The 18028-nt window shown below is 40.8% G+C and overlaps 1 pseudogene; it reads right to left on the minus strand.

Annotated features, from left to right (window-relative positions):
* Positions 1 to 32: 32 nt before the first annotated feature.
* On the minus strand, positions 33 to 17199 carry LOC142619332 (12-oxophytodienoate reductase 2-like; annotated as a pseudogene).
* Between the last annotated feature and the right edge of the window lie 829 nt (positions 17200 to 18028).

Here is an 18028-nt window from a genome sequence, read left to right on the forward strand (position 1 = left end):
GGTCTGGCACAGAAGCAGATTAGCCCCAACAATATTATCACTAGAAGAGAATAACCACTTCAAAATTATTTAGATCTATCAAATCTTTTTGTTGCACTTGTACTGTACAATGAAAACACTAAAAGCAAGAAAGGAATTACATAGGGCAATGTTTTTGGAAAATTTATTTTCACTCTTCTCCTTGAAAACCTAAGCAATGTCTTCAAGGGATGGATAATTAGTGTATCCAAGGACAGGGTCAGAGATGTAGAATGTGTCTCTGTTGTACTTGTTGAGAGGAGCATTGAGCTTAAATCTCTTAGGCAAATCGGGATTGGCTAAAAACAAACGACCATAAACAACAAGATCTGCACGGTTTTCAGCAATAGCTTTGTTCCCATCTTCCCTGCAACCTTCCCAGCAACCAAAAAGCTACCCTTAAAAGCCTTTCTCATTGGCACAAGACTATGGGGACTTTCACTCTTTTCTCCAACTGTCTTCATTCTTGGCTCAACCATGTGGCAATGTGGCAATAAAGAATCTCATATTTGTTTAAGGATTCAGCCATGTAAAGGCCCAAAGCTTCTGGATTAGAGTCTCCAGATTCCATATAGTCTGCAAAAGGAGATAGCCTTATTCCAACCCTGTCTGCTCCTATCTCATTAGAAACAGCTTCAACTATTTCCAGAGCAAACCGACAACGATTTTCAAGGGATCCACCATATTGATCTGTTCGATCATTCACTTGATCCTTCATAAACTGGTCAATTAGGAAACCATGAGCCCCATGGATCTCTACTCCATCAAAGCCTGTGTATAAGACAAATAATGACATTTTAATGAAGGTACTATGTAATAACAAAGTTAACCATGAGCACCATTGTTCTTTTAGTTTTCTTTCATCAAGTACAAAGTACATTTCTTCACTCCCTTGTACGTTTGACTAATCAAATATCATTTATCTTATATAAACACATGAAAAGAACTTACCAGCTTCAATAGCATTCCTTGCAGCAAGTCTAAAATCATTTACAATTTGAGGAATTTCCTCTATGCTTAGCCGCCTTGGAGGAGTGAAGTCTGCAACATCAATTCCATTAGCTTGAATTTGAGGGGTCAAAGGCCTATCAGTGGAAGAAATTGGAGCTTGACCATTTGGCTGAAAACCTGTAGACAAGAATATAGAGAAAAATAAATATCCAATTATGATCCGTTAAATTACTTTGAAAACGATGTTTCTTCACAAAGATTTAATTTTTATTTTAAAAAAATTATCTAAAGAAGTAATTGACAAGACCTTCATTGATTTGAAAACCACAAAAAAAAAAAAAGAGACAAAATCAATACTTCTTTTGAATCATAAAGGCATAATAGCTCCATTTTGTGTTTCACATGATTGTACGGTAAGGATGGGCCATATATATTCCACTCCAAAAAAGGAAATTTCAAGATCTTATTCCATTAAAAAGAAGAATAAAAAGGAAAGCTCATGATCTTAGGGCTGTCTAACACTCCAAAAAGTGGTGGTTGGCTGTCTGTGACTACCATAGATATAGGACTCAATAATGATTTTGACAACTGATTCAGAGCAAGTGGTGTCTGTATATCTAAAACAAACTATGAAGATTTTGAAAGACCAACCAATTGAAAGAACCATTCTTTTGAAAAGTGGCATGTAACCAGCACTCTGGCCTTTTCTACTAAAATGGTGTAAAACAGCCTCTTTAGCTGAAATGGCAACAACATTAGCTTTTTGTCCAACTAAACACAGTGATTCGATTTTGTTAAAAGCAGTGGGTGTCACCTTATTCGCATCCTAAAAACAAAATGACATTAACATATCAGACTTATAATAGAAGATGCCCCTTCCACTGAGGCAATGATCATCATAAAAGCCCCCCTATAATTAAAAAAAAAAAACCATTTATATTTGAAAGCTCAAATAGTGTGAAAACACTATAGCTTGTTTAGACCCCAATTTTAAACTACGGCTTAATTGCTTTTAACCTACTAAACTAAGTGCGGAATAAGAGTAATCAAGATGCAATTAACCGGAACAACTCTCTAAGACACAAGCATATACAATGAACGATAAATGTAAAGCTTAAAGAATAAGGGAAGAGAAATGCAAAAACAAGATAACACCGAAACGTGTTATCGAAGAGGAAACTAAAGTACTCGGTGAAAACCTCTCCGCTACTCTCCAAGTCGAAATGATCCATTAGTGAATAAAGTTGGAGTACACAAATATCAAAAAGAAACTTTCCAAGCCTAATCTACTCAATGTACTTGAACCCTCCAAGTTCCAGCTACCAATGAGCTTCATCGAGCTATGCCTTCACTAGTTATCTAGATCTCGCAATAAACTTAAAGTTGCATCCACCAATCAATGGCTCCTTCCAATGCTTCCTGTAGGCACCAAAACTTCTCTCAACTCTCTGAGTGGGTAAGGTAAATGTTTAAGCTAAGAACCTCTTAAGGATTTGTAATTGGAGAAGTAGGAGTAGAGGAAAACTAAGAGAATGTGTGTACATGATTGTGGGTTTACAATCTTTAACACTCAAGTGTATTGTTAGGGTTTCTCTCTTAAAGTTTTCTTGAAAAGACTCCTTACAATTTCGTTGGTAGTGAGGGCTTATATAGTGTTGTTAAAGTAATGAGAAAAACACTTTTCAAAAAGCTTCAGGTCGAGAGTTTCGCAGGTCACTCGCGACTTGGCCTGAGTCGGGAAGTGACCTGCGAAATGCAGCCTGGCATAAGACCTTTCAGCTTCCAACATGTGCTTCTCACGTAGCCTTTTGCGGGTTGTCCACTAGCGAGTCAGTCATGAACTTCACCGTCTTGAGCATTTCTTCACCAAACTCTCGCACTCAACTCTTACATTAAATCCCATATAAATATAGGGAAATGATTGAAGAAAATACAATCAAATTCAATACGGAATAAAAGCCAACAAAAACATAGTTGTAAATCACAATTGTACAATAGTAGAGAAGATAATGCAAAAAATAACATCACTACAATGATAGATCAATAGTTTTACTAAATAATTAGATTGTTGCCTAAATTTCCTTTACTCCCTCAATCCAACAATGATCAACACTTTTGTTAATTTAACTTTCTCCAAAATGAGAGTCAATCCAATTAATGCTCTTCCTCAAAAAGTATGTTTCTTTTTCAAATGTGATACTCATTATGTAGGGAATAGCATTCTACACTATGAAGCACGGGAGCATTTCTAGATTTGGGTGCGGGCGTGAGACTCGAAAAATTTTGAAAAAGTAGGGTGCAAGTGCAATGATTAAAAAATTATTAAAAATATTTTTATTTATATTTTCTATATATTGCTAAGCATACTTTTTCATATTATATAAACATATACCAAATTTAAGAGTAATAGTAGATAATAACTGAAACATGATGTACATAAATTAAATACAACCCACAAGTTTGAAACTAAAACATTTCAAGATGTTTGAAAATTATAATACAGGGAGGAAGGCAAAAAGCAGAGAGGCAAGGAGGCAGCGAGAATGCAAGGAAGTCAATACCGTACCGAAGGCTATTTCGGTTTAGCCACCGGTACGATATATTTCGAGTACCGGTCAATACCGGTGTATCATTTCGGATTTACCACTTTTTTATATATTTAATACACACACACACACACACACACACCAATATCAAGTGACTCCACCAATATTTAATATTATGTGACTCCACCAACATATATATTTTAAATAATTCTGGAGCATATATCAAGTGACTCCACCAATATTCAATATTATGCATTAAGTGACTCCACCAACATAGATTCTAATTGCAACATGGAAAGAGAAATTTCAAACACTCGGGCAGCAAACTTATATTTTGATTAAAACATAGGTAGAAAACTTATATACCTCAATGCGTGAATGAAGTAATGGTGTGAGAGTACTGATGAGAGAGCTGGGATTTTTGTTGTAGAATAGAGAGAGTGAGAATGTGAGAGTGAGGGAGAAGAAAGAATGAGGGCTACGGCTTGGGTAGTGTATAGGGTTAGAACTAGGATTTGAAAATTACCATCCTGCCCTTAAAAAACTGCCACAATTACACACACAAAAAAAAAAAAAACACTTCGTGTTTCAACCGGTACGGCCGGTATTTTTTTCGGTACGAAATGAGGGGTGTACTTGTATCGGTGCACTGGTAGGTACGGTATCTACTGGCCGGTACGGTACGGTATCGATAACATTGGTGAGAAGAGAATGAGAGATTTTAGGCTTTTTTTTATAAAAAAAAAAAAGAAAAAAAAAGAAGATGTTCAAGTTCAAACGGTGCGTTTTGCACTCTTTTTTTTTTTAATAGTTTTTACTTGAATTTCGGCATGATTCAAAGCCAATTTCGGCTTGAATCAGTCGGTTTCAGCCGGCCAATATGATCCAATCCGAATCAGCGCGAATTAGTTGGCGTGAATCGAGGCATATTCAGAAACCAAAAAAAAATTCCGACGCAGCACCGATGCGCGGGCAATGACGTTGCCCACCGCACCCCGCGTCAGGTTGCATTAGACGCGGGTGCGGCACCCCTGTAGCCTTGTTGGTGCTTTCTAGATTCTATAGCACCAACGCATGGTTATTTCAGCAGTTAATCAAAACCTCCATCCAATTTGATTCTCTACCAAATAGGTTCACATGCAATACTTCCTTCAGGATCAACAACAATCAATAGTTAAGTAGCACAATGTGGTATAGAAAACCCAAATCTACTCAATTCATGAATCATTTACCATATAGTCTTTGTAGTTTAGCATATTACAAAACATTCAACTCTCTCCATCCATTACAAAAGTTTAATTGTCAACAAGTAATATTAGAAGAGAAGATATAAAGGTGGTCTTAGTCAAAGACAAACCTTGATTTGAAACCCTCCCCACATGCCAAATTTGACAAAAGAAAACTCCTCCTTTGGCATGAACAGCATCTACGATGGGTTTCCAGGCTTCAACTTGCTCTTTTGTCCATATACCAGGTTTGTCTGGATGCCTTCACAATAGCAAAGAAACCTAAGAAGTCATAAAAATTTTAAGGCAAGAAAGGGAACCCTCAAAATGGAGATTGTCTTTCAGTGTGAAACATGGTAAGAAATTGATTACCCATTAGCAGTGTCAGAAACTCCAGTGGCTTCAGCTATCAGTAGACCACCTTTGGTGGTTCTTTGAGAATAATATAAGATAGCATGTGGCTGAGGAACATTGCCATAAGATCTCTGTCTGGCCAACGGTGCCAAAACAACTCTGAAAATACAAATTAAATGATAAATTGAGTAAATCAAGTGAGAAATCTTTCTAATTGAAGAAAGTAGTACCCTATAAGAATCAAATATATATTTCCTGTAGCAAAGTCAGAAAGAATAATATGATTAAGCCCTTTTCTATATGTTATACTAGATACCAAAAAATAAAATAAAAAAAGAAAGTTACAAATGAAACCAAATCAAACAATTCATTTTTGAATGATTATGGTAGAGATAAGGACAGCTTCACAACTTCACCTGTGGATTGCTAATATATAAACCTTTAAATAAGGTTTGAGAAGCTGAAAAAGAACACAAAATCAGAAAAACTCTGCATATAATATAATGCTTTTCCTTGTAGGTAAACAAATAAAAACCTAACTGAGAAAGAGTGACAGAGACACAGACAGAATGTTTGACTTGATCTACAATTTCTTTTTTTCCTTTAGAGTTTGTCCTACGTTTGTTTTTAATTCGTGTAACTCTCTTTTCAACCTATGGTTATATCATAAGCTTACCTTTTTCCAACACCTACAAAGCTGCAGCGCAGTAAGTTTTTTTTTTTTTTTCTTTTTTGGTTGCAAAAAAAAAAAAAAAGTGGCACTTAGTTTAGGACTGTTTTCAAACATAAAACTTAACAATTATAATGAGAGCATTTTCGAAAGAAGGCAAGTATATATTTGTGCAGAATGGACTTCAAAAGTGACTGCTTATGACATTTCAACTCTTATAGTATCCAAACCTAGCCTAGACTTAGTGTACAATAAGTTAAATTGGTCAAATGGCTTCCACTTCAGGTCCAACCCCTGTACTAGCAGACCAAACCGAATGCAGCAGTTGACCTCTGATATTTCTTATTTCAATAGAATCAGTCACTGCTTTTCTAAGGTAGAAAATCATATTTTGGCAGATCCAAAAGGAAGTTTGTACTTCCTAGTTGTCTAGTTTAAACACCCTTGAGTACAATCCCATGAGTACTGTAAATTTGCTGGTGAGGGGCCAGTGGCTTGTGCAATACATGCATGGCCACGTTTTACTAACAGAAAATACCAGAAAAGGTAAGTAAGAAACAAAATGAAGCATGTAAAAACTTGGAACAATTAATTTGATGAATTTTTATGCACAGAGTAGGGTGAATTAGTTCTGTTAATCACATGTAGGTTCAAGATCATCAAATGATAACATACTGCATTTGAAAAATGACTTGGGTACTATGGCAGGATATAGATGAGGGAGCCAAACTGGATTGCTTTTCATCATACAGAATGTGCAGTCATAGGTATCAACATAACACTGATAAATTGAAGGGTCTCATCTCCCCTCCCCAGCCCGAAAAAGTCAGACCAAAATTGTTGAGAAATGATTTCATAACTATAGATTGATATCTTACATAATTAAAGAAACTGTAAATAAATTTCAGCACGCTCACGATGAAGCTACAAATACATTACTTAGAGGTTATGACAACACAAAGAATCCTGACAGCCAAGGTGATCAGATACCTTAATCTGCAAATCTAAAACCAATTTACACGATAGAGATGATATACAAAATCCAGGTAAACCAAATGAGTAGAGCTCAGCAAGACAGTTAATGCAGTTCCAACAAAATTCATCAATCTTATCATTATCAAAAATTAGCAAAGTCTCAAACTTTTAGTAGATTAATATAGAGAATTCTTGAAAAAATGTGTCATTTCTTGGTTAAACACAAAACAAACACAGATGTGAACTGACAAGAAAATGCTCAAAAGGTCAAGAGTTTTTTTTTTTTTTAAGCGAAAGGGCAAGAGTGTTAGTACTAGACTACTAGCATCAACTCTTCAAAAAAATTTAGCATTTGACACATTAAAAAGTTATTTTATCTATTTTAACATACCATTTTACAAAACACTCTAAACCACATCTTTTATTTTAAGATACATCACATTAAAATAATTTAAAACAAACCTTATCTATATTAAAAAATTAACAAAACAAATATATTTTATTGTGGCCCCATGTGACAAAGAGAGAGGTATAGAGAAAGAAAGGAAGAGAGGACTTAGGATGTGACATGGGAGAGAGATATTGGAATAAAAAAAATACCAAAATATGTTTTTTGTGCCCATACAGTTCCAAATATGAAATTGTACTGCACATCAATGCTAAATTTTTCAGCATTTAGAACATTTGTTGTGAGAGGTTTTTTGGAGTTTGGTGTGCCAAATGCCAAAATTTTGGAGCATCAATACCCGATCTTGCATATGCTATAATATGCTATATTTTAGCATCAAAGCACAATAATATCCCATTACCCGTTCTTGCAATTATAAAATTTTTTTGCAATTATACTACAATACTATCCTAAATTTACAATGGTATTGTAGCTCACTTGCAAAATTAAAGTAATATTTTTTATTCATTCACCTCAAAAACATCTTCTCTTTCTCTCTCTCCCTAACTCACCACAAAATTAAAATACTATTTTTTTATTGTTTTGGGTTATATATTTTAGAGAAATGTTAACGAATATTCTTAGGGCATTGGTTAATAATCTATTTAAAGAAAGTTTTTATGGGAAAAGAAAAAAAATAATTAATGTTTTAACAGCTTTTTTCATTTCCTATAAAAGTAGTGTCCTAAAATGGATTGTTAACCAATACCCTAAGAGCACTCGTTAGTATTACGTAGATATATTATTTTAATGTGTTGTATAGGAATATAAAAGTTGAGATGTTGAGTGTATTATAAAATAATATGGTATGATAAATAAAGTAGTTTGTGAGACGGTAAAATTAGTTATTTTGTGGAAACCAGTGCTTAGCGCACTAAATAATTATCTATGATTTCTTGAAAGTTGAAACTTTTTTAAACAAAACAATTCATTATCCCAACTGGGATATGTCACAATCACAAATACCTTTTATTTTTTTTTAGGCAAAACCAAAGTCAAACCAAAAAAAAAAAACAAATAACGTGATTTCATTAAAAAAAGGCAAAAAAAAAAAAAAATCAAAACCCATCACACATATTAACAATTCAGATCATACTAAACAACAAAAACATAAAAAAATAAAATAAAATAACTTTGCAAGGTGTATTGGTATACCTATTGTGGGGAGTAAAAGGACCTGAATGGGCATATAGGCCTTTGGACTGTAGCATAGAGGGCCGACCTACTCCAGAATTAAACTCTACAAATTGGCCCATACGCCGAGGATCCGAGGGTACAGCCGAGAGCGAGCTTTTCCTCGGACAGAGTCAAGAAAACTCAAGACTTCATTATGAAGGTCAAGGCAACTCTCGAAAGACTAATGGTTAAAAGGGGACACCCTGAACCTTCTAGATGCACCAGTGTTAAAGAAAATATCAAGTGCAAAGGCTGCCACCTCCGCATTAAAGGCTCTGCACCTACCTCCCTGGCCGCATTAATGGGGAAGTGACCCCTGAACGGTAGGGCTGAAACTTCTAGTCACTGTCCAAAAAGTACCAGAGAAGGAAGTATTTAAAGGGGGTGGAGGCCAAAGAAGGGGGGGGGGAGCAAAAAAAGAAAAGAAACTAAGAGTTGTAACTTCTAAGGAAGAAATATCAATAATACAGAAGTGGTCCTCGGCTTACGTCCGAGGAGGCCTTTTTTTCAGTTATCTTTTGTTATTTTCATGTGTTTGTAACTCTTAGCCCGTATTAAGTTTTCAGCACTTCTAATCTAGGTTACAAGCCCACGCTCTACAAATTTTATTGTCTAAGGCTCATTGGGCTTGAGCCCGTAGTTGTCTTTGGGTCCAGGTGCAATTGTGCACTTACAATTGGCGCCGTCTGTGGCGAATCTAGTCTAGAAGGAGTTGGGATACTATGGCAGGCTTGGATTCTCACCATGCAGAGTCACAGGGATCACAGCCGGAGGATCTTTTCGAGCGTCTTGAGCGTCGAAGGGATCGTGAGGGAAGCGTCCATACAGAATACCCCGGGGCTAGCCATACTCATGGTGGGGGTAGCACCACCCATGAGGATGGAGCTAAAGCCATGCAGAAGGAGATTAATCGTTTGAAGAGAAAGTTACGCCGCGCCAGACACAGGTCTTCACCATCCTCATCTAATCCTTCCTTAGAGGAGGTACGGGGAGGTAGCTACAGCTCAAGATCATGCTCACCCCCCAGTGCAGTGTCCTCTGGAGAGGAGGATGACCAGCCAGCTCGCAGACGCAAGAAGGTTCCTTCCAGGGGCTTAGGGAACGATGCTATGAGTCGGGCGTTGCACCAACTCTCCAAATCTCCGTTTTCACGGAGGATTGAGAAGGGGAGGCTCCCCAGGAGGTTTACTCAACTCACCTTTACCATCTACAATGGCCGGACTGATCCGGTGGAGCACGTGAGTCATTTCAACCAAAGGATGGCGGTGCACTCTCACAACGAGACCCTGATGTGTAAAGTTTTCCCCTCTAGCTTGGGACCTGTTGCTATGAGGTGGTTCAACGGCCTTAAATCGGGGTCTATAGGTTCGTTTGGGGAGCTTACTAGAGCATTCGCTTCGCGGTTCATTACGTGTAGCAGAGTACCTCGGCCATTGGATTCGCTGTTATCCATGACCATGAGGGAAGGGGAGATGTTGAAAGCATACTCCGACCGTTACTGGGAGATGTTTAATGAAATAGATGGCGACTTTGATGAGGTGGCGCTCAATACCTTTAAGGTAGGTCTTCCTACTGATCACGACCTGAGAAAGTCTTTGACTAAAAAGCCCGTCCGTAGCGTACGTCGCCTCATGGACCGTATTGACGAGTACAAGAGAGTGGAGGAGGACCAACAGCAAGGAAAGGGTAAGGAGAAGGTTATCCCTCAGGAGAGAAGGGATTTCAGGTCGGACAGGTACCACAATAACAAGCCGAGGAGAGATTACGTTGGGCAGTTCGGCCCGGCAGCACCTCAGGCCGTGAACACTGTGTTCCGAGAACCAGTACATCAGTTGCTGGAGAAAGTTCGTAAGGAACCCTTCTTCAAATGGCCTGGTAAGATGGCGGGAGATCCTGTGAAGAGGAATCAGAACCTCTTCTGCCAATACCATCAGGATGTGGGCCACACTACCAAGAATTGTCGGACACTTTGGAACCACCTAGAGCAGCTTGTCAGTGAAGGAAAACTGAAGCAGCACTTGTGCCAACCTAGCGGGCAGGGCAGTCAATCTGGCTCAAACAATCAGAGGAATAATTCATCTCGGCCGGCGTTAGGAACAATTAATGTTATTTTTGCTGCACCTGGCAGGACCGGCTCGGCTCCCACCAGGGTGATGGTAAATTTGCCCGTTTTGGGATTTTCCGATGAGGATAAGGTAGGGACTATCCAACCCCATGACGATGCTCTTGTAGTTACGCTGAGGATAGGAAATTATGATGTGAGGAGGGTGATGATAGATCAAGGTAGCGGCGTATATATTTCGTACCCTAATCTATTTAAGGGGTTAAGATTGAAGCTGGAAGATCTTACTCCTTATGACTCGCCACTTATAAGTTTCGAAGGGAGAGCCGTTATGCCGAAGGGACAGATCTGTTTGCCCGTTCAATCCGGCTCAGAAACGGTTGAGGTGGATTTCATTGTGGTTGACGCGTACTCTCCATATACAGCCATCCTCGCCAGGCCATGGCTGCACGCTCTTGGAGCTGTCTCCTCTACCTTGCATGTTAAGGTTAAGTTCCCCTCGGGGGAATGTGTTGAAGAAATCCTCGGCAGCCAATCGGTGGCCAGGCAATGCATATCGGCTGCAGTGCTGCACCAGACGGAAGCCGAGTCTTCGGCTTCAATCACCAAAGACTTATAGCAGTTAACAGCTCCTGATGCATCTGGAATGATGACAGGAGAGGAGGCTCATTGTGAGGAGTTAGAGAAATTTTTGATAGCCGATAATCCAGAGAGGTTCTTCCAAATCGACATACGTTTGCCACACCAGGAGAAGATGGAGTTGTTGGAATTTCTGAAGGACAATATTGATGTTTTTGCGTGAGATCCGTATGAGGCCCCAGGTGTAGATCCGAGCTTCATTTGCCATCGTTTGAATGTCAACACTGCCATTGTTCCGAGAAGGCAGCCACCTCGGCATTCTTCCAAAGAACATTCCGAGGCTGTAAAGGAAGAGGTGCTCAAACTTAAGAGGGCTGGGGCTATTAAAGAAGTTTTCTACTCCGAATGGTTGGCGCATACGGTTGTTAAAAAGAAGAATGGAACGTGGAGAGTATGTGTGGAATTCACAGATTTGAACAAAACCTGCCCCAAGGACTCGTTCCCAATGCCGCGTATTGACCAACTGGTGGATGCCACTGTCGGACATCCTTGAATGAGTTTTTTGGATGCTTTCCAGGGTTACCATCAGATTCCATTAGCATTGGAGGATCAAGAGAAGACTGCTTTCATTACTCCAACAGGTAACTACCACTATAAGGTCATGCCATTCGGGTTGAAGAATGCTGAGGCTACCTACCAAAGAATGATAACCAGAATGTTTGAACAGCAACTAGGGAAGACTATTGAGGTGTACGTAGATGATATGGTGGTGAAGAGCAAAACAATACCTTCACACGTTAAAGATCTAGCCGACACCTTCCAGGTGCTAAGAAAGTACAAGTTGCGCCTTAACGCCTCAAAGTGCTCTTTTGGCTTGGGGTCCAGAAAGTTTTTGGGGTACATGATTACTCACAGAGGCATAGAGGTGAACCTAGCGCAGGTCAAGGCTATTCAGGATTTGCAGCCGCCTCGGAACCCAAAAGAGATCTAGAAATTGACCGGAATGATTGCTGCATTGAATAGGTTTATCTCTCGGTCAGCTGACCGATGCCGTCCTTTCTTCCAATTGTTGAATAAATGGAAAGGCTTTCAATGGACCGAGGACTGCGTGTTAGCTTTCCAGCAGCTCAAGCAATATCTTTCTCGGCCACCCATCTTGTCTCGCCCCGAGGCGGATGAGGTCTTGTTTGCTTATCTGGCAGTGGCCGTCCACGCGGTCAGCTTGGTCCTTATAAGGAACGAAAGCGGGGTGCAAAGACCGGTCTACTATGTTAGTAAGTCTTTGAATGAGGCCGAGGTGCGCTATCTGCTCTTGGAGAAAGCACTTCTGGCCATAGTTCACGCCACGCGCAAGCTTCCTCATTATTTTCAGTCTCACACCGTGGTGGTTCTGACCCAATTGCCTCTCAAGGCGGTGTTACGCAGCGCCGATTACTCTGGTAGGGTGGCAAAGTGGGGAACCATTTTAGGGGCTTTTGACGTTAAATACAAGCCTCGCACCTCGGTGAAGGGTCAGGTCCTCGCTGACTTGGTGGCAGAGTTTACTGAACCATTGCTAGAAGAAACTCTAAAAGAAGCACACATGGATGGAAAATCAGTTGGAGTGATCACGGCCGCAGTGCCTTCGACTTGGAAAGTGCATGTGGATGGGGCTGCTAATCAGAGAGGGTCTAGTGTTGGACTTGTTCTAATGTCCCCTGAGGGAATTGTCTTCGAAAAATATTTGAGATTGGCATTCTCGGCTACTAACAATGAGGCTGAATATGAAGCAGTCTTGGTAGGTATGCAGATGGTACGTAGGATGGGTGGAAAGGAAATCCATGTGTTCTCGGACTCTCAGTTAGTGGTCGGCCAAGTTATGGGGACCGTGGAGGCTAGAGACCCCAGAATGCAGGAATATTTGGCCCAGGTCAAGCGTCAGCAAGTTGAATTTGACTCCTTCATCTTAGCTCATATTTCTAGGAGTGCAAACACCCATGCAGATTCTTTGGCTACGTTGGCGATGTCCTCGGCTCAGGACTTGCCCAAGGTTATCCTCGTGGAGGATTTGTTGGAGCCAACTCTTACCGTTGTCAGCACAGTTCACATTCATCTGATAAGGCCTGGACCTAGTTGGATCGACCCAGTTATGTCTTTTCTTAAGAATGATATCCTTCTTGAGGACAAATCTGAAGCAGAAAAGATACGTTGAAAGGCGCCACATTTTTGGTTGTCCGAGAACCAGAAGCTGTACAAACGATCCTTCTTAGGACCATACTTGTTGTGTGTGCACCCTGAATCAACGGAAGCATTACTGGAGGAACTGCATGAGGGGATTTGTGGAAGCCACACTGGGGGAAGGTCCTTAGCCCATAGAGCTCTGACTCAGGGTTATTGGTGGCCCAATATGCAGAGAGAGGCTCAGGATTATGCCAGAAAATGTGATCAATGCCAGAGGTTCGCCCCTAATATTCATCAACTTGGTGGGGTTCTTAACCCTCTCTCCAGTCCTTGGCCTTTTGCCCAGTGGGGATTGGACATAGTGGGGCCATTTTCGAGAGCTGCAAGAAACAAAAGATGGCTTCTTGTGGGAACAGACTATTTCACTAAATGGGTCGAGGCCGAGCCCTTAGCAAATATCAGAGATGTTGATTCCAAGAAGTTTGTCTGGAAAAATATTGTCACTAGATTTGGTATACCACACACACTTATCTCAGACAATGGCGTTCAATTTGACAACAAGGCCTTTAGGCAATATTGTGGTGACATGGGTATCATAAATAGATACTCCACCCCGGCTTATCCTCAGAGCGTGCCTGTTGGACTTGGGTGAGCTCGTCATCCTTTTGACGAAGGAGCTTACGCTGTCCCTCCACTTGGGTCTCCATCGTCTTTAGGCTGGCCTTGTCACCATCTCTCTCTCTTTTTAGATCGGCCAACCTTGATGTGAGCTTCCCATTCTCAGCTAGGGCCTGGCTTAAGGATTTTTCTGCCTCTTGCCTTAGTTCTTGCTCCATCCCAGCGCGCTTTCAAGAATCCTCCACGAACTTCTCAGCCGCGAAAACTTCTTGGATGGACTGCAAAAATGTTAAGAGGATAAATATGCTAAAGTATTTACAATTAAATATAAGGTACGAGGGCAAGGTGGAACTTACCAGAGCTAAACCCCTTTTTAACGAGAGGAACAGCTGCGGCTGGCTTATTTTCTCCAAGGTTTCCATGTCCTTGGGCAGCAGAAGAGGACGCTCCAGCACCTCGGCTAAGTGGTGGGCGTGGCCTTGTTGAACTGCCCTAATGCTGGAGTGGCAGGTAATGGGTGCGCCGTCCAGTCTCAAGTCAGGAGACCAGGTAGCTGGTGCTCGGCGCACCTCGGCCACATCTCTGATCTCCCCGCTTTCAACCGAGCGGGCGCGCCCTTTGCCCTTGTCCAACTTCTGCTGCTGGGCCGGCGCGGGCTGTTTCATTTTCTTTTGTTTTTCTCCTCCAGCCCCCTCGGCCTCCGCTTTCCTTTTCTTCTTTGGATCTTCGGCTAGAGGCTTAGGGTCGGTTGGAGGAGGAGGAGGTAGTGGTAAAGCCGGGGGAACCTGGGACCCCCGTGTCCCCTTCTTCGCCACTCGTGCGCCTCTTGCGGTCATAAGGTCCTTTAGCTCGTCCATCTTTTCTTCAATGAAGCTGTCGTCTGGACGTGCTATCACTAGACCTTCTATCCCAGAGGCTTCGGCTGCTTCTTCTTCCTCGTCGGAAAGAACAACGAACGGGTTTCCGCGAGGTCGTGGGGAGTCCTTGAATTGGAATTGTTCTATCTCCTCGTCCAACGTGTTCGAAGAAGACACTCGCTCCTCTGGGACATCAATAGCCTGAGAGTGCACAGCGAGGGGAACTACCGCTATGGGCTGTGTGCACAACACTGTATATGGGGCGTCAGGAATGTCGTGGTCGGCCAAAAAGTGGGGTCTAGCTACGTTAATTCTCCTACGCCTTCGGTCACCCGCGATTATGGCGTTCTCGATCTCCTGGAAGTCCGAGGAGACGGGATCGTACCCCGAAATCAAGTGGGCCGCTTTAAGTTGTAGGTCTCTGCTAACGAACACCTCGGAGCGTAGCACTCTATTCAAGTCTGCAACGTTGCAGTGGCTTAAGCGCGGGCGCACGTTTTGCTTATCTGCAAAAAAAAATATCCAAATAAACAAACATGGTCAGAGGCGCAGAACATATAATAAAGTAAAGGTGTACGCTTGAGTAAATGCAAATGAACATTCCTAGATGATTTAGGGAGTTATGGGATGGGAAGTTAAATCCTAAGGTGTCGCACCTGGAACTCCCCACTCAACTGGGCAGTGGGGGCCGTCGTGCCAATTGCCAGAGACGATGAGGTAGTCATCCTTCATGCCTTTATTGGACTTGGGCAAACATGAGATCAACCTAACTACGCTGGAGCGGGATTTGATGTAGTAACCTACTCCAGTGAGTTTGTGGCATTCGTACATGAAGACGACATCATGCTAGGTGAGGTTCAGACCCATTTGCTCGTTTAGAGCGTCGACGCTACCCAAAACTCTAAAAACGTTTGGGGCGCACTGATCGGGACACAACCGGTGGTTGCGGAGGTACTCCCTGGTTACAGGCTTCATTGGGAGGGTCATCCCACCTTCTACGAAGGCTACCATTGGGATGATAACCTCTCCAGCCTTCCTAGAACCGGCCACGGCTTCCGCCGGGCAATATTCTAAACCTACGTCGCTGGGAATACGATACTTGGCTCTAAAGCCTTCCATCCCAGCGGTGGTATCAACTAGACATTTAAACTTTCCCATCGAAAAGGAACGAAAAACTATGTTCTAAGAGGGAGAACTGTTATAAGGGGAGCCGAGGACAGGGTCCAAGGAGAAAGGGTTCAGAGAAAAGAAATGAGAACTTACAAATTTCAAGTTGTGCAAATTTCCACGGATTTCTGCAGACAAAAGGTGATTGTTGATGTTTTGATGGGATTAGCCTCTGGAGAAATAAATGAAGGCGCAGGTTCCCGAAGCATCACGACGTGCGGGAAGCGACCTCGAAATTGTATTTGTCCCGCCCAAATTTTCATGGAGTAACAAGAACCGTTAGATGCTCATCTCACCATTGAACGTGGGGGACAAGGTATAACTTACGGTAATAAATGTGCGCGTTTTTGAAAATAAAACCGCCAAGTGGCATCCTCTAGAACGCAAACGATCTTCACACGTGTAGTTATTTACAGAATGTGTGGGGAGAGTTTTCGTTGGATCAAAACCCTATTTTTCTCCTCGGATGATTAAAAATAGAGTTTTGAGGGGCTATTGTGGGGAGTAAAAGGACCTGAATGGGCATATGGGCCTTTGGACTGTAGCATGGAGGGTCAACCTACTCTAGAATAAAACTCTTCAAATTGGCCCATACGCCGAGGATCCGAGGGTACAGCCGAGAGCGAGCTTCTCCTCGGACAGAGTCAAGAAAACTCAAGACTTCATTATGAAGGTCAAGGCAACTCTCGAAAGACTAATGGTTAAAAGGGGACACCCTGAACCTTCTAGATGCACCAGTGTTAAAGAAAATATCAAGTGCAAAGGCTGCCACCTCCGCATTAAAGGCTCTGCACCTACCTCCCTGGCCGCATTAATGGAGAAGTGACCCCTGAACGGTAGGGCTGAAACTTCTAGTCATTGTCCAAAAAGTATCAAGGAATGAAGTATTTAAGGGGGGTGGAGGCCAGAGAAGGGGGGGGGGGGGAGCAAAAAAAGAAAAGAAACTAAGAGTTGTAACTTCTAAGGAAAAAATATCAATAATACAGAAGTGGTTCTCGGCTTACGTCCGAGGAGGCCTTTTTTTTCAGTTATCTTTTGTTATTTTCATGTGTTTGTAACTCTTAGCCCGTTATTAAGTTTTCAGCACTTCTAATCTAGGTTACAAGCCCACGCTCTACAAATTTTATTGTCTAAGGCTCATTGGGCCTGAACCCGTAGTTGTCTTTGGGTCCAGGTGTAATTGTGCACTTACACCTATGGGAAAGGTTGAACTTGCCCAGTTTGTAAGGAGTAAGAAGAGGAATGGTGGGAGCTTCAGCAGCCATTTTCAATGATTCTATTATATTCTTTCCTGTTGAATGCTAATACTTTGCTTCTGTTCCTGATTTCAGACAAAAGTGGGAATGAAATGGGTATTTATAGATTTGTGTCCCAAAAAAAAAAAAAAAAGACAACGTCTCACAATAAGCTAGCAGGATGGTTCCAATTGGACAATGATGTTTGCTTTAAAATGGTATTCATAATGATGTCTGTGCTGACGTTTGGAAATACGTGGCTGTGGATGGGGATGGGTCCGCACCACATACATTGAACCCTCAAGAAAATTTGGTTACCAATGTGAACCTTTGGCCCTATCCAAAAAAAAAAAAAAAAAAAAAGAGAAAATATAACATATATTGGATGCATGGTATACTACCTCTTATTTAATCAAGTATTCTGCTCCAATCATCGGCACCACTTTACGTCCACAATTAATTTCATAATTTTTTAAAACAAATTTTTTGAGAATATAGATTGTGTTTAGATTTTAGTATATTATTTTTATATGAGATCACCACTAATTTTATTTTTAATTAAAAAAATATTTTTATAATATATACGGTATAATTTATGACCTCAAAAATTATGAAAATATTGTTAGATTTGTCATGTCATCAGTTGTTCTACTTAAAAAAAAAAAAAAAAAAAGATAAATCTTTGAGACATAAAAGATTTTTTTTTATATAAAGCTTCTTAAGGCGGTAAATTAATATGTATAGCCAAAAAAAATTATAAATATTTTTCTTAATATGAACCACCCTGAGAAAGAAAAAATTTTTTATACATAATAATTTAAAATTTTATATTTATCTATCTTTAAAAAAAAAATTTGAGAACACCCTGAATTTTTTTTATGCCAATAAATATAAATTTTGGTCCATAATTTAAACAACTTAACAATATATTAGGGTCTTTTAAGCAAAAAGAATCACATGCTTTTATATTCTTTTAAGCCTATACT

This window comes from Castanea sativa, chromosome 12, assembly GCF_040712315.1.
Source record: "Castanea sativa cultivar Marrone di Chiusa Pesio chromosome 12, ASM4071231v1".
Classification (NCBI taxonomy): Eukaryota; Viridiplantae; Streptophyta; class Magnoliopsida; order Fagales; family Fagaceae; genus Castanea; species Castanea sativa.